This window comes from Zonotrichia albicollis, chromosome 5 (genome assembly GCF_047830755.1).
Source record: "Zonotrichia albicollis isolate bZonAlb1 chromosome 5, bZonAlb1.hap1, whole genome shotgun sequence".
Classification (NCBI taxonomy): domain Eukaryota; kingdom Metazoa; phylum Chordata; class Aves; order Passeriformes; family Passerellidae; genus Zonotrichia; species Zonotrichia albicollis.
In genome coordinates, this window is record NC_133823.1 from 5,263,911 (window position 1) to 5,285,190 (window position 21,280).

General features: G+C 52.6%; 1 protein-coding gene and 1 long non-coding RNA gene across 6 annotated transcripts in view; one reads left to right on the forward strand and one right to left on the reverse strand.

The window, feature by feature from the left end:
- Nucleotides 1-2,343: 2,343 nt before the first annotated feature.
- LOC141729087 (uncharacterized) lies at nt 2,344-10,997 on the reverse strand. The gene is made up of 3 exons (XR_012580343.1): nt 10,191-10,997; nt 7,000-9,372; nt 2,344-6,371 (listed from the first exon to the last, which is right to left on the reverse strand). It is a non-coding gene; the product is annotated as an uncharacterized LOC141729087 (long non-coding RNA).
- RNF24 (ring finger protein 24) overlaps nt 10,170-21,280 on the forward strand; it is a 33,395-nt gene continuing 22,284 nt past the window's right edge. The window contains exons 1-2 of one of the 5 annotated variants that reach the window (XM_074540557.1): nt 10,247-10,299; nt 19,440-19,522. The gene's annotated coding sequence lies outside the window, so the exon portion shown is untranslated. Of the gene's footprint in view, nt 10,300-12,248; nt 12,968-15,393; nt 17,318-19,439; nt 19,523-19,580; nt 20,261-21,280 lie in introns of those variants that run through there. The other 4 variants (XM_074540559.1, XM_074540558.1, XM_074540560.1 and 1 more) reach the window with 4 other exon arrangements.

Below are 21,280 nucleotides of genomic sequence, written 5' to 3' on the forward strand. Positions count from 1 at the left end.
CTGAGCCCTGGTAAATCCAGAGAGCAAACACAGAGAGGATTTGTGGGGAGAGAGCTGATGCCACACCTGCCCTAGGAGACCTGCCACGTGCTGCTCTCCTGACAGGCTGGGAGAGGAGGGGAGGCCCTTTCCTGGCACAGCTTCCATTTGGGGAGCTGCTTCTGGGCTGGGATTCCCCCTGATGGAGAGATGTTTGAGGGGGATTTCGTAGGAAAAAGGGAGAAAACACCAGAAGCATCATCCTGTTTATGGAGCCCACTCAAGAGCAAGGAAACCCCCCTCAAGTGTTTTAAACCCTGGGGAAACTGAGGCACGGGGATGCAGCTGGGCCAGAGGGCTCCCAGCCATTTTCCTCTGCCTTTTCCTAGCACAATTTCCATTTGGGGAGGTTCTGGGCTGGGATTTCCCCTGATGGAGAGATGTTTGAGGGGGATTTCATAGCAAAAGGGAGAAATACCATAAGCATCATCCTGTTCGTGGAGCCCCAAGCACACTCAAGAGCAAGAAAATGCCCCTCAAATGTTTTAATCCATATGTTACACCTGGGGAAACTGAGGCATGGGGCTGCGGCTGGACCAGAGGTCTCCCAGCCATTTTCCTTTGCCCTTTCCTAGCACAATTTCCATTTGGGGAAGGTGCTTCTGGCTGGGACTCCCCCTGATGGAGAGATGTTTGAGGAGGATTTCATAGCAAAAGGGAGAAATACCATAAGCATCATCCTGTTTATGGAGCCCACTCAAGAACAAGGAAACCCCCCTCAAGTGTTTTAAACCATGTTACACCTGGGGAAACTGAGGCACAGAGGGCTCCCAGCCATTTTTCCTCTGAGAGGACTGGAGGATTTTGGGGTGCAGGTGGGATTTTTCCCTCACTTTATTGCCCAGCTCATCTCAAACACCAGTCTCCCCATCCACCCTCTCCTGGTACAGCTGCCCTGATTACAGCTCCAGCAGGGGATCCCACCCTTCCCTCCTCACCCCCTGCCTCCTCTACCTGCTTTAATTCCAACAAGGAGCCAACCTTCTCCCATTACAGGCTTGGGATCTCTTCCCACAGCACGGGGGTGACATCTGGGTTACTCTGCCCAGGCTCATATTGCAGACCCAGCGCCGCTTCCCACCTGCTCAGCTCAAAAATATCTGAGTGACACCCGTGCCAACTTCCCAAAAAACCACCTGCTGCTCTCCATGGCTCCCAGGGCAGCTTTGCAGGAGCACCACCGCTGTTGTCTGTGCACAGGAAGAGCCTTCTCACCTCTCTGTAGGTGCCAGAGAGTGGTGGTGGTGGGGTGGGAAGCTGCAAACCCTCATTGGGTTTATCCCCCCTCATTTGGGGGATAAAGACAGACCCAGACGGTCGGGGTGACCATCTCATCATCCTGCTGCCAGCACAGCACTGTGTTTTCCAGGTGTTTGGTGGCTCAACGTGGACACAGAGGAAGAGAAACAAACTCTTAGAAATGACCCATTGGCAGGATCCACTGACTCAGCGAGTTTGCGTAACCACAAGGCAATGAGAGCTCCAAGAAAGGCCAAGACCTTGGCCAAAAACAACAGCAAACCTTTGGAGGAAGGCTCAGAGAAGCCACCCACCTTCGGGGTGCCTGCTGATGCATTCAGCATTTCCTTCTCCCCGCTCTCCCAGGCAGGCTGGTCCGGCTCCACCGCGGGCAGGCTTGGCCAGCTCCCCGTGTTTACATCCCCTGAGATGCTATCAGGAGCCCAGGCTCTGCCTGTGCTTGCAGGAGGTAAATCCACACTGCCTGCAAAGGGTGGGGACTTTCCTCTCTCCCAAGTTAAAGACAACTTCAGGAGAGTTGTCTCAGTGCCTGCTCTCCTCAATGCACAGCCGTTTGATGTCCACTTCCATGGATTTCCAGACGTGCAAGAGAGAGGTTAGTCAGCCCCTCTGGCTTGTGGCAAGTGGTAGCCAAAAGAACAGGAGATGAGATTTCTGGCAGAGGATTAATTTTTCATTAGGTTGTTTTTAGTATTATTTTCTATTTATCTTAGATAGAAGTTATTCACTCTGCACAAGCATCTGCCATCATGCAGGACCCACTCTTCCCATGGGGCAGGAGGGTGTGGTGGGCCCCAGATTTGATGTCCTCAGCTCCAAAAGCATTCAGCCATCAGATCTCGGGTTATCTCATTTTCTGGATGGTGGCCCTTTATACCCAGAGCTGTCCATCCCATGAGCTCCCCTCTCAATCCTCCCAAATTACAGATTCAGGGAATATGGAAGAGTTTGGGATGGAAGGTGTCACTACAGCACACCAAAGAACACGAGCGCACTACCGTTCTCAAGGTGAGGAAAAAAGGGAAATTTATTTTCTGACTCCAACATTTATAGTTTTCCAAGAGTGACAGCGGATTGGAGGGTGACAGTGCCACCTCTCCAATGACACTGGACAAACCAACAGTCCATCAACTCTCTCCTCCTCCATCAAGGAATGCAAAACAATGAGTTATTTACAGAAAGTGTGTGAGAAAGTTCACTACAAGAATGTCAACATCAGAAAGCTTAGAAAATCTTAAAAAACCAGGGTGACAGGAAGGGACCTTAAAGATCACGCAATTTTCACCTCCTGGGAATTTTTCCCCGTTTAAAAGTTGTCTCTGGCCTTATCCAGGAGCCCTGTGGATGTTCCTGCAAGGTTTTTCCCAGCCTTTAAATCAATCCTGGCTTAGCAAGTGTGGTACCAAACAAAAGCAATCTGTGGAACAAGTCTGAGGAAGGGACACTGTTCAATAAAGTCGGTCTGGGCTCTCTTGTTCCCCTCTTCCTGCTTTGTTTCCTAGACCCTATTTCTGGAGGAAAAAAAAATTCCAGAAAGAAAATTACCCTCAAACTTCTGTCCATCACTGCACCCTATAATTAAATCCATGTGTTAGAGGGAAGTGGCTGCTCCTAGTAAAGTGGGAATTACCTTGTATTCCCAACACAGAGGGGAATAAAATCCCTGAAACTGCTGAGTTTTGGGAGGATGCCAGTGGCAATCACTGGAGCTGTCACCCCCAGCTCCTGCACACCCCAGAAATGTGCCTGGGATGGATCCCACCTGCAAACATCCTCCTGGACAGGATGTTCCTAACAAACCCCAGCCCAAGGGCTGGCAGAGCTGTGGGATGAGACAGTGAGTGTGTGTGTGTGTGTGGCTGTCTGAGCCTGCAAGGGACAGCCTGGACCCCTTCCCAGCTTGGAGCATTCCTGTCTCTTTCTGGCTGATGTTCTCCAGATGTTTTGCATTGCAGCCTCATGTGGAAACCCTCTGGCCCCAGGGCTGAATCCTGCTCAGCCCTCCACGTTACACCCAGCAGAGAGGAGGAGGAGGAGCAGGGGGGTTTCACATCGCTCTTCCACATCATTTATTATATTTAAAGCATGAATCAACCCTGGGCTGCACCACAGCTGCCCCAAAAGTGTCTCTTCCCGTGCCTGCTCATCCTTTTGAACTTTTTTTTTTCCCAAGAAAACACCACACATGGTATCAAGCTCCTCTCCACAAGCCCATCAAGTGCTGCAAAGCAGAAAGATACGGATCCAACCTCTGGCTTAGGAAATCCTGAAGCAGCAAATTGCCGGAAACTGAAACAATCTAATGTGGAAAGCATTCCCTGGCTTGGCCCTGGCCTCACATTCCTGAGGAGCTGCTCCCCCCAGTCCCAGCCAGGGGATGGATACCAGCAGAGTGGGGCCGTGGCTCTGAGCCAGAAGGAGCTCCCATGCCACTGTGTCTTGTCCATATTGTCCATTTCTGGTAAATTTTGTTTGACCCAAGGACCCTGTCTGTGACTCTGAGCCAGGAGGAGCTCCCTTGCCACTGTCCATCCATGTTCCTTGTCCATATTGTCCGTTTTTGTTGGACTCAAGGACCCTGCCTGTGTCTCTGAGCCAAGAAGAGCTCCCATGCCACTGTGTGTGCATGTCCATAATCCATTTCTGGTGGATTTTGTTGGACCCAAGGATTCTGCCTGTGGTGGTGCTTGCAGGACTCTTAGGATGAGGGAAGAGACAAGGATCTGACTCCATGCTTCAGAAGGCTTGATTTATTATTTTATGATATATATTATATTAAAACTATACTAAAAGAATAGAAGAAAGGATTTCATCAGAAGGCTGGCTAAGAATAGAAAAAGAATGATAACAAAGGCTTGTGCCTGACTGAGACAGTCTGGACACCCAGATTGTGATTGGTCATTAATTAGAAACAACCACATGAGACCAATCACAGATGCACCTGTTGCATTCCACAGCAGCAGATAACCATTGTTTACATTTTGTTCCTGAGGCCTCTCAGCTTCTCAGGAGAAAAAATCCTAAGGAAAGGATTTTTCAGAAAATATCATGGCTACACCTGCCTGTGTCTCTGACGGGTGGGATGAGGTGTTGGTGCACTCCTAAGGGATAAGGGGGAATCTGGTTACCCTCCCTCAACTCTTAGTTCTAGTTTGGCCCTGAAATGACATTCTAATGACACTCTAAGTGACATTCTAGTGCACCATCCCCACCAGGGACATGGGTTTGGCAGCGTGGATGCAGTGGGATATCCCATTCCTGTGCACAGCTGATGGACACGGTGCCTCCAACAAACTGGTTTGACTTCCCATTAGGAAACATCCTCATCTACCATTAACAGGCATTTTAAGACACCTCTCCCTTATCATTCCCCCACACTCCATGCATCACTGAGGGTGAGAGCAATCCTGCCCTCCACCCTCTGCAATCTCCCCGTGGCTGGGGCTGCTCCCACCTGAGCCCACTTTTCCATGTGCCACTCTGCTCTTCCCTGCAAGCCCATCCTGGTCCCAGGGCTGGCTCCTGCCAGGACAAGGACACTCAGCTCAATGAGGGTCCTTTTGAGCAGGAGGGGAGCAGGCAGAGCCCAGAGTGGTGTTAATGTGGGGAGGGAAGGTCAGGCTGCCTGACAGGAATTCTCAACTGCTTCCTCGCCTCTCAGGAACCACCTGCATCCTCCAGCAAATGCTCCCTGCTCCAGAACAAGGCACTTGAAAAGTTTTCCTGACCTCAGTGGTAGGAAAATCCTCATCTCCATCCTGACAGTGCTGAGCCAAACAGCCCAAACTGCCAGGGACATTCCCAGCAGGATCAGTCCCAGCTCGTGGCTCTGAGTCCCCTAAATGAACCTTTCAGCATTGCCTGGTAATGTCCAGGTTGGTTAATTTTCCCTGGCTCGTTTTTGGGGACAGGAACAGGAGGAAGAGGATGGACTCACATTGATACAGGTTGTGCTATTTTATCTCCAAGCACCTGCAAACAGGCTCCACCCCAATTTACTTCCCAGCCTGGATGCAGTGGGTGACTCCCTGAATTCCCCTTTCCTATCGGATCCTGTGCTGCAGCCAAGCCCCTCGGAGCGTGATGAAGAGGAAGAGCTGCAGGGTTTTGGTTGCCACCCAGGAGCTACACCTGCTCCACTGGCTCAGCAGGGCATGATCCCCAGGTGGATGCAAAGGTGAGGAGGGAGGTGGGAGCTGGGTCAGCCCCGGGCAGTGTCACTGCCTGACTCACAAAGTCATTAATGAATCAAAGCTCCCGGGTAATTGCTGCTATGAGGAAGAGGAAGAGTGTGTGCTGCTCCACCCTGCTCTGCATTGGGCTGGCCAGGGGTAGGAGCAGCGTGGAAGGGGTGGAGAGGAGGTGTGAGGAAGCAGGGCTGCACCCTGAGCAGGGCACAGAGCTGGCAGTACCTGCTGGGCAATGCCACCGCAGCAGGGAGGGACACAGGGAGGCTCCCCACAGCCCAGGCAGGGGCACAGATGGGATGGGATGGGCACACACTGATATTTATAGAATCATAAATTCTATGGTATTTATAGAATCATAAATTCTATTATATTTATAGACTCATAAAATCATTAAGGTCGGGAAAGTGCCCTAAGATCATCCAGCCCAGCTGTTAACAGAGTGTGTCCTTGGCTGAGAGGGGACAGGGATCTTGGATCAGCTGGCACGGCCACCCCAGAGACCTCAAGGGAAAGGAGGGGAGAAGCGGAGGCATGGAATGGGGAGAGCAAGCAGGCAGGAGGGATGAAGAAGTGAAAAAACAGAAGAGGGAGAAAGGAGAAGGGTGAAGTGGATATTTTTCCAGTGAGGCACTGTCCAGGACCTGGCAGGGCTATGCCATGGCACCAAGGAAGGGGATGATGTGCAGGAACCCAACCCTTCCTCTGGCCACCAGCTCCACCATCCACTGCGCCTCTGGGATGGGCTTGGCCAGGCTGGTGATGCTGAAGGTCCTCTTGACCACAAAGGAAAAGATGTGGGGGTAGATCAGAGAATCATGGAATCATTAAGGTCAGAAAAGCCCTCTAAGGTCATCAAGTACAACTGCCAATCCCACCACTGACCTGTCCGGTTTATCTCGGCTGTTTGAGGGGCCTGAAAAGGCCCGGGGTGGCCTTGGGGCAGCCCGCGTATCGAAGGACGAGAAGAGGCTTCAGTTCTTCTTTCGGTTTTTATGTTTATTAATTGTTTATCTAAAAGATGTTCTTTCAGCCGAACAAAGATCTGCTCAGCAGTCAGCCATGGGCACACTGTGCCGTCCCCCGGACCGCCACGTATCTTTATACCCCTTGTTACGTATACAATATTTATCATTTTTCCCCAATACCATCTATTCTTATAACTCGGTGTACTCTCAGTAATAACCAATCCAAAGGTGCCACCGTGGCCAAAGAAGATGGAGGAGAGGAGGAAGAAGAAGGAGGGCAGGACACACCCCAATTCCTCCATCTTACTCCTCTAAACCCCCCTGTACATAAATCCTAAACCCTGTTTCTCACCCTCTAATTAGCTAATCTTTTCGCCCTTCACCCCGGTGAGGCCCTCTTATCTTCATAAAGGTGTCGTCTCCCGTGTAGGGTCAAAGTCCTGCCACCAGACACTTCTGGCAACATTCCAGGACTCCCGGGCCCCCCAAAGGTGGTCTCGGGGGCCCGGCATCCCAGGACTCAGATCCTGAGATCCCACACTGACCCATGTCCCCAAGTGCCACATCCACACAGCTTTTAAATCCCTCCAGGGATGGGGATTCCACCACTGCCCTCAGGGCACCTCTCAGGGCTTGACCATCCTGTTAGAGAAGAAATTTTCATAGGAGTAGGAGATCTTGACAGGCAGTGACAGGGATGCTGCCACCACTGCATCCTCCACCTGCTTTCCAGGGACACTTCAGTGCCATCCCTGCACTTGTCACCCCATTTGAATTGGGGTGACGACAGATCTGCCATGGCACTCGTAGTCCAGCACTGCCAGAGAGCAGTGAGAGGAGACAGGAGACATCTTCCACCTTTCCACGGACAGACCCACCCTCCCTTATCACCCCATCTCCATAAGATCCAGGCATGCAGCTGGGCTGGATCGTGGGTGCCTTCACTCATCGCTAGGAAAACCAGGATTTTCTCATACATCCAGCAAGGTGTTGGTAGCAGGAGCACGTGGAGCAGGGAGGAAGTGAGCACTGTGGTTCCTTCCATGGCCAGGGAGGGAATCAGGTGCATCCCCACACCCCCAGTTAGCAGAATTTGGGTGCCCCCACCCCGCATCCTCCCTCTGCCAGCACACAGGCAGCAAGGACTCTGCCCATCCAGCCTTCCCTTTCCACTGAGGGGGAATTCCTTGGCATGGTCACATTCTCTAAAAAATCCCCTCACCCAGGATTGTTCTCCTGGGAAACTGAGAAGCCTCAGAGAAAAAAGGAAAAACAGAATTATCTCATTTGTTTCTCCTGTGTTGTTCTCGTGTGGAATGTGTTTGGAGATTGTTCACCCACAGGTGATTGTTCCATTGGATTCTGCTGTGAGTTGTTTTCACTCTTTGGCCAATCAGGGCCAAACTGTGTCAGGGCTCTGGAAAGACACAGGAGTTTTCATTATTGTCTTTTTAGCCTTCTGTCTGTATCCTTTCTGTATTCTTCAGTATAGTTTACTATTATTTAATATAGTATCATAAAATAATGAATTAGCCTTCTGAGAACATGGAGTCAGATTCATCATTCCTTCCTTCATTCATAAGAGCACCCCACAAATACAATATGTTCCCATGCAGGCAGCATTGCTTCCCAAAGGGAAACTGAGGCAGGGAGGAGCTGCTCTCTGTGACTGGCAGTAGACCCTGGGCACAAAGCAATGTACAGGAGTTTATTTCTGTGCCAGCACTGGAATCACAGCAGACACCCTGCCTTGCTCATGTCCAGAGGACTGTGGGGCCATTTTGGGGTGGTTTTTATTTTCTCTCAATCAGGGAAGGAGGCTGGGCATGCCCCAGCTGTGTGTGCTGGCAGCCCAGAGAGCTCTGGGCTGATCTCCCAGTGTGGGCAGCAGGGGAAGGGGTGGGATTTTGCTCCTCTGCCCTGCTCAGGTGAGATTCCACCTGCAGAGCTGCTCCAGCCCTGGGATCCCCAACATCAGAAGGAGCTGGAGCTGCTGGAGAGAGCCCAGAGGAGGCCATGGAGCTGCTCCAGGGCTGCAGCCAGTCTGGGAGAGCTGGGGCTGCTCACCTGGAGAAGGGAAGGCTCCATGGAGAGCTCAGAGCCCCTTGCAGAGCCTAAAGGGGTGGAGAGGGACTGGGAGCAAGAGCCAGCACATTTCTCATCAGGAAAAAGTGGAATGGTTTCACAATGACAGAGGGCAGGGTTAGATCGATATTAGGAAGAAATTCTTCCCTGTGAGGGTGGGGAGGCCCTGGCACAGGGTGCCCAGAGAAGCTGTGGCTGCCCCTGGATCCGTGGAAGTGTCCAAGGCCAGGCTGGGAACAACTTGATCCAGTGGAAGCTGTCCCTGACCATGGCAGGGAGGATTGGCACAAGATGAGCTTTAAGGTCCCTTCCCACCCAAACAATTCCATGACTCCGTGCCAAGGACAAGGCTCGCAGCACTCCCTCCCTCCCTCCCCTCCAGCTGCAGCTCCGCAGTGGCAGGAACGGCAGAACTCGATTTCCGAGCGCATTTGCTTCCCAAATCCCTTCCGTCCCGGCGGCTGCCGGCAGCGCTCCCCGCGGGCTCTTCCCAACGCCAGGACTGCCAGCTCCAGCGTGCCCGGGCGGATCCTCGCCATCCGAGCGGGGATTCCCACTGCGGTAACAAGGCTTCAGCAGGGAAAACATCCCGCTGATCGGCTGCCGGCCTGCCTCAGAGCCCGGGAATGCCGGGGGCAGCGCCGGGAGCACGGGAGGCGCATCCCAGTGTCCCTGCTGTCACAGAGTGCAGGATGTCCATTCCAGTGTCCCTGCTGTGAACAGAACCCGGGATGCTCATCCCAGTGTCCTTGCTGTCCCAGTGCAGGACACTCATCCCAGTGTCCCTGCTGTCACAGCGCCCAGGACCGCTGTGTCTGGTCCCTCCACACAGCCTGGAGAGGGAAGGAAGGGGACAAAGAGGATCAGCTTCCCTTGCACGCCTGGGACATCCTCGGAGCAGCGCGTGACCCTGGCTCTGGGGACATCCCAGCTCCACGCTGATGTCATTTCCCCCACAAATGATGTCGTGTCCCTGCAAAGGGACAGGGGTGAGGACAGCTGGAGAGGTGCGATGAGCAGAGCAGGACAGTGCCCACCCACACACCACCCCCGGTGCCACTGCCTGTCCCCTCTGTGTCACCTTCCTGCCACCCTGTCCCCACTGCCACCAACCCCTGTCATCTGTCGTCCCTCCTGCCATGCCCTGTCCCCATCTGCACTCGCTGCCACTCTGTCCTGTCCCCACTGCCACGTCATGTCCCCAAAGTCACCTCCTGTCTCCACTACACCATTCCCTTTCCCCAGTGCCACCCCGTCCCCAGTGTCACCCCTGTCACTTTAAGTCCTCACTACACCATCCCCGTCTCCTCTGCCCAGTGTCACTGCAATGTCTCCTTACGCCCCCACAGTCACTCCCTGCCCCGTGTCCACCCTCCGTCACCTCTGGCTGTCCCATCCCCTCCCCGTGTCACCGCCCGCCACCTCCTTTCGCTGTCACCCTCGTCAGCCCGTGTCACGCCCCATCACCTCTATCACCTTCCCCTGTCCCATCACCCCTTTCCCGTCATTCCTCGCCACCTGCTTTCCTTGTCCCACCCTGTCCCCGTGTCCCACCCTGTCCCCGTGTCACCCCTGTCCCCCCTCCCCTCGCGCTGTCCCCTCATGTCCCCTGGCCCCGCCCCGTCCCCCTCGGCGCATGCGCGGTGCTCACGGCGAGGCCGTGCCCGGCTCCGGGCGGGGCGGGGCGGCTCCATCCGGGTCCTGCCCGGGCCGGGCGGTGCGGGCGGGCGAGCCCCGGCGGGACGGCGCGGCGGCGGTGGGTGAGTGCGGGGGGCGGGAGCCCCCTGGGGGGCCGGAGGACCTGAGCCCCCCGGATGAGGGGAGGGGACCCGCTCTGGGGACCCCTGTGTGGGGTGGGACCCCTCGCTGTGCCGTGTTCTGTGGGCAAGGGACCGCTCTGCATCCCCCCTGTGTGCCTGGGGTCCCTCCCTGTGCAGCGCTCTATGGGGCAGGGTCCGTCCTGCAGCTGCGCTTTGGGCAGGACCCTCCCTGTGTGCCTTGTTCTGTAGGGAAGGGACCCTCTTGCAACCCTTCTGTGCGGTGGGACCTCTCCCTGTGCCTTGTTCTGTAGGGAAAGGTCCCTCCTCCATCCCGTCTTTGGGCTGTACCCTCTCCGTGCGCCTTATTCTGTAGGGACGAGACTGCTGCATCCCCTCTCCCTGCGCCTTGTTCTGTGGGGCAGCGTCCCTCCTCCATCCACTCTTTGGGCTGTACCCTCACTCTATGCCTTGTGCTGTGGGGCAGGGTCTCTCCTCCATCTGCTCTTTGGACAGGACCCTGTCTCTGTGCCTTGTTCTGTGGGGCAGGGTCTGTTTTCCAGCCCTCTGTGGGGCAGGACCCTCTCTCTGTGCCGTGCCCTATGTGACAGAGCTCCCCCTCCATCCTCCCCCGCTGTGGGGCAGCGGCACCCCCTCCTCAGCAGCTCCCATGGGGGACAGGGTCCCTCTCTCTCTGTCCCTCTCTCTCTGCTCCACAGTCTCCTCTGGGACAGGGACCTCCACAGGGCAATGGAGCAGCCCCCACATCCCTGCAGACCCCTCAGGCGTCTGGGCTGTGCTTTTGGAGTGTCTGGCAGCACTATAGGGCTGCCATAAGGTCCCGCTTGTGGGGCAGAGGGGACAGCCCCGAGGCTGGAGCCATGGACTGGGGCTGCATCACCCCGGAGGGATGCTGGGGTGGCACAAAGGGACAGGGGCCATGTCCCCATCCTGCCTGGACCCCCTGATAATGGGGAGCTCCTGGGGTCCCACCCCACGCTGGGCTCAGGGTCCCCAGGTCACCTCTGTTCCCGGTGGCCGCTGGCTTGGAATCAGACACGTCCCCTTGCTTTCCTGGGGCCGAGACAGGACGCTGCGGGTTTCTCCTGCTTTAAAAGAAAACCAAAAACAAACAAACAAAAAAAAAAAAAGCCACCCAGAAATGGGAAAAGCTGCTTTTTCGGAGTTACACTGGGCTGCTGTTCCTGCCACGTCCGTGCCCTCCCTGCGGCCGCCGCTTTGGCGTGGGACCCTGGGGACTGGAAACGCACGGGTAAAAATGCACCTCCTGCGGTTTGGGGTTTTGGTTTTATTTTGTTTGTTCGGTTCAGCCCGGCTTTGTCTTCGCCGGGCTGCACGGAGGAGGGAGAGCACGCCGTGGGTCTCGGTCACCCCACGAGCGAGCTGGGTCGGATGTGCCAGCGTGTGTGTCTGGGGGTGCTTCCCCCTCCCTGCACACCTTTGGCAGGAGGCTTGGATGACATCTTGCTCTGGCACGCTCCTCGCCTTTGATCTCGAGTTTCCTGCCATGGATAACGTGTTCGGCAACACGCGAGCCCGGCTTCGCAGCTGCCGGGGAGGGCGATGCGGGTGCCTCCTCCTCCTCCTCCTCCTCCTCCTCCTTCTCGTCCCGGTTTTCCCCAGCTGGCTCCTGCCTACAGCTCCCGGCTTTCCTTTGTTTCGGGTGCCGCCAGGACGGGCTCTCGCAGCCCAAGGATGCTCTGAACGGAGCAAAGCCAAGCACAAAAAGACACCTCCCCCCATCCCTTTGTTTCCAAGCGTTTGCGGGCTCAGCTGGTTTTTACACGGCGGCTGTTCATGTGCCCGGGCAGATAAACCCGACTACTCAATGTCTCTCTCTCTCTCTTTTTTTTTTTTTTTTTTTTCCCTCCTATTCGGAGTTATTTTGGGTGCTTTAGTTTGCAGGGAGCACATCCCGGCTGCAGGCTGTGCCAGAGGGATGCAGCAGCTTTCTGGGAACGGGGTGAATTTGCCAGAAGCATAACTGGAACATCTCGTGGTTGTCCTCTGGTGTCCTCCTCGCATCTCCTCGGCTGAGCAGAGCCATAAGCTCTCAGCACCACGCTGCAATCTGGCATCACCAGCCCTTCTCCTGGGAGAACTCTGACCCTGGTTTGCAACACCCACTGCCAGCAGCAGCTTTGGGGACAGAGGAAGGTGAACAAAACCCAGGCCTGTGCTCAGCAGTGATGGCTGAAATCAGCTTTTTTTTATAAAAAAAATCCTTGACTTTACATTCACAAAATATAAGTTCTAATATTATTATCATCATCATTATTTTTTAGATTCCTACTGCTGTTTCATTTCCCTCAGGTGCTGGGTTTAACAGTGAAACCATCATCTGAATTCATTTGAATGCAATTTTTTTTTTACACAACAGATGTACACAAAGCACCTTAAGCGTGTCAAACAGCCCCTGAGTAAATCATGTTGTTTGCTCTATTACTTTATTCATGCAGGTTCGATGCTCCAGCTGATGCATCTGGAGTGCTGTGCCATCTGGAGCAAAAATTAAATACAAATTTGGCCCCTGGCCTGGAAAAAATAACAACCCCGTGCCCCACTAATAATCAGCAGCGGAAGGATAGAGCCTCTGACAGAAGAACTGCTTGTGGGCAATGTGGAAGGAACCCAAAATGCACTAATTGAGGTATTTAAAACCTATTAAAAAAGGGAAAAGAAATGCTTCCAGCCCTCTGTGGCAGAAGCAGACAGGAGCAGCAGTGGGATCCCGTTACCAGGGCACAGGGCTGTGCTGGCAGATGGGGGTCCTGATCCTGGGCGGGCGGTGGAGCTGCTGGAGGTGTGGGGTGGTGATTTCCCACACCTCCCAGCCTTGCTGCTGGAATAAATCCCCTCCACAGCCTCTGTTCCACCACTGCTCAGCTCTGGTTTGCTGATTTTGTCCCCATTACCAAGGCTGGGACACTCCAGCTCTGCTGCTTGTGTTGCTGGCATTGCTGTTTGGCCAAAGGCCGTGTCAGATTTGGGGAGAACAAGATGTGGAGTTGGGTCAGCTCTGCTGGAACTTCCTGCCTGTGCATCCCAGGCTCAGGTTCAGTCACCTCCAGATGTGGTTGGAGATAACTCTGATGGGCCAGCCATGAAGGACACCTTTGGGGTCAGCGTGCTCAGTGTTGTGGGATCTGTTGGACCTTCAGATGAGGAATACTGTGTGCCACATGGGAAATAAGGTGATGGCTGCTGGTTGCTGCCACTGTTCTTGGCTGGAGAGTGGTCCTGGCCCTGTCCTGGGGGAGAGGCAGGTGATGAGGAGGAGGAGGATTCCATGGTGAGGAAGCAGCAGAGCTGCTCAGGATTGTGGATCTGAACCAAGCCTGGAGGTTGTACCCAAGAAGAGCCAACTTCCAGCTGCTTCCTGGACAAGATGATGTGTGGGATTACAGGAGGACTCCTGGCTTTGCAAGCAGGGCTTTTGTGCTTCTGGAGCATCTCCTTGGGTCACCCCTGCCAGTGACCTGCTGTCCCCTCCACTGGGGCTGTGTGGCAGATGATGTGTTGTGAGTGATTCCCTCACAGCCATGAAACAACACTTGGATGTGGAAAAGGTGGGGAGAGGCACAGCTGGTGCTCGTTTCCTGTTCCCACCACCTGCACCTGGAACCTTCTGCTTTGGGATGACAGGGCTGAGCCGGGTCCTCCCCCACCTTGCCAGGCTCCTGCTGCACAGTAAACCCAAACAAGCCCGTCCTTGGCAGGAGGTGCAGATCCTTCTGCTGGTCCTCAGCCAGTTTGGACCAATTTGGATCGTTGGTGTGGAATCCTGCAGGGTTGAAGCTCCCCCGGTCTCAGCAGCGGTTGGTGTGCCCGAGCCGGGTTTGTTTGTTTTTGTTCCCGCAATCATTCCCCTTAAAGCTGAGTGTTGTTGACACAAGATAAGATCGGCCGTCACAGCCATTCCCTCCGCTGGCGCTGTTGCCCTGGAACCGCTCAGACTCGGGTTGGGAGTGGCCGTGTCCCCACCCCGAGCCGCTGACAGGGCTCTAAAGCGGCATCAGTGATGATGTGTGACAGGAGAGAGCCCAGTCATCGCCTGAGCCCGGCTTAGCTCTGAGAGAGCCCAGAGAGAGCCCAGTCATCCCCTGAGCCCACCGGGTGCTGTTCACTGCATTGAGGGATGCCAGGGATCCCATGGAAAACGAGGAATGTCAGTGATGGAAAACGAGGAATGTCAGTGATCTGATCTCATGGAAAACGAGGAATGCTGCTGATTCCATGGAAAACAAGGAATGCCAGGGATCCCATGGAAAATGAGGAATGCCAGGGATCTGATCTCATGGAGAACGAGGAATGCTGCTGATTCCATGGAGAACGAGGAATGCCAGCGATCCCATGAAAAATGAGGAATGTCAGTGATCCCATGGAAAATGAGGAATGCCAGCGATCCCATGGAAAACGAGGAATCTCAGCGATCTCATGGAAAACAAGGAATGCCAGGGATCTGATCTCATGGAGAACGAGGAATGCTGCTGATTCCATGGAAAACAAGGAATGCCAGGGATCCCATGAAAAATGAGGAATGTCAGTGATCCCATGGAAAATGAGGAATGCCAGCGATCCCATGGAAAACGAGGAATCTCAGCGATCTCATGGAAAACAAGGAATGCCAGGGATCTGATCTCATGGAGAACGAGGAATGCTGCTGATTCCATGGAAAACAAGGAATGCCAGGGATCCCATGAAAAATGAGGAATGTCAGTGATCCCATGGAAAATGAGGAATGCCAGGGATCCCATGGAAAACGAGGAATGTCAGTGATCTGATCTCATAGAAAACGAGGAATGCTGCTGATTCCATGGAAAACAAGGAATGCCAGGGATCCCATGGAAAACGAGGAATGCCAGGGATCTGATCTCATGAAAAACGAGGAATGCTGCTGATTCCATGGAAAACAAGGAATGCCAGTGATCCCATGGAAAACGAAGAATCTCAGCGATCCCATGGAAAACGAGGAATGCCAGTGATCTGATCTCATGGAAAACGAGGAATGCTGCTGATTCCATGGAAAACGAGGAATCTCAGCGATCCCATGGAAAACGAGGAATGTCAGTGATCTGATCTCATGGAAAACGAGGAATGCTGCTGATTCCATGGAAAACGAGGAATGCCAGGGATCCCATGGAAAACGTGCCTCAGAGGAGGATCCAAACCCACGTGCTTTGCTGCAGCCATGGGCAGTGGTGATTTGCTTCCTGACCTGAGGGATGGGAAAGCCCTGGCATTGACAGTGGGCTGGAGCAGGGCCTGTTCCTCCATCCTGGGATGCAGCGGTGCCTGCTGGAGATGGAGCTGTGTCATTTTTGGATGCTCAGTAACACAGGGAATGTGTCATTTTTCTACTTGTCTGGCATGTTTAAATTCCATTGAAGAACAAAAAGCAATCCTAAAGTGTTCCTAAAGCCACATGTGGAGGTGTCCTGGTCAGGAATGGTTGCAGTGCTGAAGGGATGGTGAGAGGAGACAAGCAGGGCCCTAATGCCATTGAGTGGATGGACAGCAGGAGCTCATGGACCAAATCAGCTGGAAGCAGCTGGCTCAGTGTAGCTGGAGGCTGTGAGGTCTCACATTGCTCCAGTGCTGGAGCTGCAGCTGGATCAGGCTGTGGAAAAAGCACAGACATTGAGAAACAGGAGGAGCACCAAGGGCAGGGTAGTGTGAAGCCTAGGCAGGGATATCCTGCTTTTTCTCCTTCATCTTCAGGACTGTGAGTGTGAGGAGCAAGAAGGAATGACTTCTCCAGCCTTATTTTGCTTTAGTTTTGTTTTTGGGTGGATTTGCAGGAGGACACCAAGACTGCTGAGGAGCTTGGGTTCTCCTGGCTCTGAGGGAGAAAAGGATCTGTGCATGGGATAATCCTGGAGGCCCATCCCAGTGTTTGAGGGACAGCATGTCCTTCAGTGTGCTGTCTCCAAGGAGGAAGGGGTTGGAGATCCATGTGGCAGCACAGCCACAAGGATTATTGATGTGTTGGAAACCATGAAAGCCCCTGAAAATGGTCACATAAGAATTGGGACTTCTCCCAAAACCCAAGTGAAGTGCACCTGCACCAGCACCCACAGCATGGTCACCAACAGGAGAAGGATCTGGAAGCCACTGTGATTCAGGAGAGCTGTGACACGGTGGTTGCCAGCAGAGAGTCATTTGTGATGACTCAAACAAATGGATTGCTGCAATGGATGGGGGTAACTTTCCACGATTTCCCAGCAGGCCTGGCTAACTGGGAGGTCCCAGTGACTGGAAGTGAGCAGATGTGACACACACAGCTACAAGAAGGGCAGGAAGGAGGATTTTGGGAACTAGAGAGCTGTCAGTCAGGTGACAGGGGCAGATCACCCTGAGTGCCTTCACGCAGCACCAGCAGGGCAATCATGGGATCTGGAGCAGCCAGTGTGAGTTTGTGACATGCAGGTCCTGCCTGACCAACCTGATCTCCTCGTGTGACAAGGTGACCTGTTTTGGCAGGTGAAGGAGGGGCCCTGGGTGTGTCTCTGGACTTTGGCAAGGCCTTTGACACCACGTTCTCGTGGCAGGGGCTGAAGTCACCGTCCCTGGAGGGATTTAAAAGCCGTGAGGATGTGACACTTGGGGACGTGGGTTAGTGAAGGCTTTGGCAGTGCTGGGTTAGCCTTAGAGGGCTTTTCCAACCTCAACGATTCCATGATTCTGTGATTTTATTATCCCCTCAGAGGATTAATCCCACCACTAATGCAGCTTTTCATTCGCAAAGCGCTTTAGAGGAAGTTGTGCCAGGAGAGTGCTTGGAGAGAGAAACTGAAAGTGCTGAGCAGGAGGGAGCTGCCCTCCCGATTCCTGCCTCTCCCAGCCTGTGCAGTGGGAGTGAATTTCCCAGCTTCTTGGTGTATGGCAGTATTTTGGGGAAAACACCAGAGCTCCGTGGCCGTGCAGCTTCCCAGGCATTAAACCAGGGCATTTCAGCTCTCCCGTTGGTCCTTGAACTCCAGGAGGAGCAGCCCGGCAGGTAAGAAAGTGCGTGAAGCCAAATTAGAGCTGAGCTGAAGGGATCAGAGTCTCCCACCCGACAGCTTCAACTACAACAAATCCACCCGAGTGGATCGTGCCTCCCGCTGACCGGGGCTCTCGGATTGTAGGGATCGAGTTCAACTTCTCTCCTCGCAGAGCTTTGTCCGAGCAGGCAAATATTCCCTCGGTGCTTTAGCGACTCCCATTTTCCTATTGTTCCCTGTAAAAACCCGTCGCCAGGCTGGGCTGGGCTTCCCCCGAGGCAATTTCCTGGCTCTGCTCAAACCAAGCTGCGGGGTTGGGGTTTTTCTTTCACTTTTTAGTTGAGAGCTGTTGGATTAGACCCCTTAGACCCGGTGTTATCTCCCTTGTGAGATAAAAGATAAGGCTTGTGGTGGTGGCCACCTGAAGTGGGATGGGATTGTGTGATGTTGAGGGGTGGTTAAATTGGGATGAGCTGGCTGGAGCCTGTGTGGTGGTGCTGTTGTGGGTTGGGTGTCTGTCAGCTGAGCCCTGCACCCCAGTCTTGCTTGGCATTCACACCAACAGACTCTCCCCATGTTTCTGAGCGTTGTTTGGGAGTAAAAGCAGGAAAAAAATGGATCATTTTCTCAACTGGGGCTTTGCTTGAGGGATGCTGAGCTGTCATGTGCTTCTGACTGTTCTTGGAGCTTCCTCCTTGTAGCCTCCTGATCCTGAAGCATCTTCCCCGTGCAGCTGCCAGTGATGCAGCAGGAGGAGCAGGTCAGGGAAAGGCCTGGGATGAGGGATGGAGCTGCAGACAAGCCTGACATCAGGTGGTTTATTCCAGCCTTTGATGCTAAAGCTGGGAGTGGGAGTCTTGCAGGGAGTTGGGACTGCAGTGGGGATGGTGGGTATTGGTGCCTAAAAACTAAAAATTATATGGTCCTGTAGAAAAATGGGCTGGAGAAAAGGGATTCTGCTGTCATCCTTTCAGGCACCTCCAAAAGGAGGGGTTTTAAAACAAGCTTAATTGTGGTCTTGTTTATACTTAGGTTGGAACTTGAGTCCTTTTAGGTTTCTTTTTTGGATGGAATTTAAAGGAGGGAAGAAGTAATCACTGACAAAAGTTTCGTTTCTTTCTTAGAAAACTTCTGTTTTCTAACAAAAGTTGTTTTTCCTCTCTAAAAGATCCCTGAGTCCTTTCTGTTTCCTTTAGGTTTATCTCAGCTATCGATGTTCTGAGCTGGCACATCCAACTTAGTAGCAAACTGCTTGATATCAAACCCCAGATTGCACATTGCCTGCTTCATCTTCTAAGTCAAATAATTCATTCTTCAATATTATGAATCACTCATTGTGAGGGTAGCAGCAGATCCCAGTCTGTTTCCATGAGGGTGCCATGTTCTATTTTCTTTATTAAATCCTGATCCTTACCACTGAGCTGTGTGGATGAAGGCTGCTGTGTGGCTGGGGCACAACTTGTTTTGTTGCTCAGATATTTTTTTCTTATTCTTATTATTAAAATGATGTTTTCCTAGGCCAATGCAGAACAAGTCAGGTGATTGGGATGGATTTATTTTTTTTAGCTGAAGCATCCATTTCCATAAGAGTTGGAGCCCAAAGATGAGTTGTGAAGCCATGGCAGGTTGTTTGCCCAGGATGGGATCCTGTCTTGGACATTCTGTGGATGGACTGATCAGGCTTGCCTTGGATACCCACATCATTCCAGACCCTGGGATGGAAATCCCCCTTTTGCACCCCAAAACCAGCCCAGCTGCAGATTTCTCTGGGAGCGCTCGCTGTGTGGCAGCCACCTCTGCGGGCTGCTCCCTGCTTTTGTTTACATCTGGTAGAAAACTTCTTAAATTTCCTGGCAAGGGAGTAATTCTAATCCCTTTCAATGAGATCAAGGGATTAGTGTCTCAGATGCTTATAAAATTGTGAGGATTAGCCAAGCCTCCCCCCCCCCATTCTTTCTATGCCACGTAACGTCATCGCCGTGTTTTCAAAGGGGATCTCTGTGCTGTTACCAAGAGCTGAAGCAATTTCTGGGAGCCTCTGCGCATCCAGGCGTTTAAAAACCATGTCTTCGTCCTCTCCCTTGCTCCCTCTGGATTTTTGTGCAATTTTTAGGGTGTTTTTCTCTTTTCTTCCAGCATCCCTGGTACCAAAGCACGGTAGCTGTTCAAGCTGACACGTTGGGTTTGCGTGGCTTGGCTGCGTTGCGGCGCCCGTGCAGGTAAGTAGGGAGCTGAGCCCAAAGTTTTCCTTCACAGACACTTGCAAATTCCCATCTGGAGAGCATCAGATCCGTGTTATTTCACGAGTTTGCCCCTCATTTCAAAGGATTTGGGGTTTTGTGGTCCATCCCCAGAGGGGAACGGTGCTTCTGGGATGCTCTCACCCCAGCTGTTGGGAGCAGGATGAAACTCCACACACCCACATTCCTGCATCCTTTTAATTACAACCTGCGCTTTCATTAGGACTTGCTGCCTAACCAGGGAGCTGACAGGGAGGAGGGTTTAGTTCAAACCCTGTTGCCTCTCCCCTCAGGGCACTTTTTAAATGCCTTTTCTCCCGGGTCGATGGCTGCCTGGTCGCTTGACCTGTGCGAGCAAAGCGATCCCGAACTGCCGAGTGGTAGGAGCTCAGAGCCAGGAATTCCTGGCCCCGACCCAGTAGAGTTTCAGAGGCAAGCTTTTAAATATATACAAAGACAAGCTCATAATTTCCACTCTACTAATGAGGCCACGGCGTTTTCATTGAAATGTGCCAATAGGCGCCGTGGTGGTATTTTAGCAGCCTTGTACTGTGAATCCAAATGTGATTTAACATGGCAGCCCCCGCAGAGCCGAGGAAAAGCGGCTTCTCCCGCTGAATTTCAATGATGCTGCTCGGCAGCACCTCCCAAAAATCCCCTCCGTGCTGGGACCTCTCCTTGTGTTTCAGCCCGACAAAGCTTTTCACTTGGCTGAAGGTGAGAATGGGTTGAAAGGGGATATTTAGGAGGGGAAAGTCTTAATTTAAATCTTGGGTGTAACAGATGTGTGGCTGGCTGGTGCGAGGCGGCGATTTAATAACCGGGCTGGCCAGAAATGTCATTAAATTGTAGTAAAAAAAATGGAACGTGAGGGCTCCAGACATCGTGTTCTCTCTTGACCTTTAAAAAGCCACTTGAAGCTGCCAGCCTGCTCGTTGCTAAGCCACCTCCTTAGTGCCACTCATATATTTTCCCTTCTAGTAGGCGATTCAGCGCCCGGGAATTCGTGGAGATCCAGCAGTAAACTGTTACACGAAATTCCCACTGGTGGTTTTTAACTTTGTAGCATTCAGAAAATATTTAGCAGGTTTTGTTCAGTCAGTTGCAAGAAAAATGTAAATTATAAGTAACTCACAAAAGGTGTTTGCGTTTTTTTTTTTTTAACAAGTTGTGCATTGGCAGCACAGCTGTAAAGTGGGGTTTTGCTTATTTAGGGCTCAATTTATGAGGAGCCCTTGTAAGAAGCAGCATCCCTGGGCAGAGGAGGGATGTTGGCAGGTGATGTTGAAAATTTACACCTGGTTGTCCATCACCTCCTTAGTGCCACTCATATATTTTCCCTTCTAGTAGGAGATCCAGCAGTAAACTGTTACACGAAATTCCCACTGGTGGTTTTTAACTTTGTAGCCTTGAAGCATTCAGAAAATATTGAGCAGGTTTTGTTTCAGTCAGTTGCAAGAAAATATTTAGCAGGTTTTGTTCAGTCGGTTACAAGAAGAATGTAAATATTGACTAATTCACAAAAGGAGTTTGCTTTGCTTTGCTTTTTTATTTTAAAAACAAGTTGTGCATCAGCAGCACAGCTGTAAATTGGGGTTTTGCTTATTTAGGGCTCAGTTTATGAGGAATCCCTGGGCAGAGGAGGGGTGTGGGCAGGTGATATTGAAAATCTACACCTGGTTGTGCATCACCTCCTGGTTACAGACCCTGGGGTATGGGTACATCTGGATTTTAGAA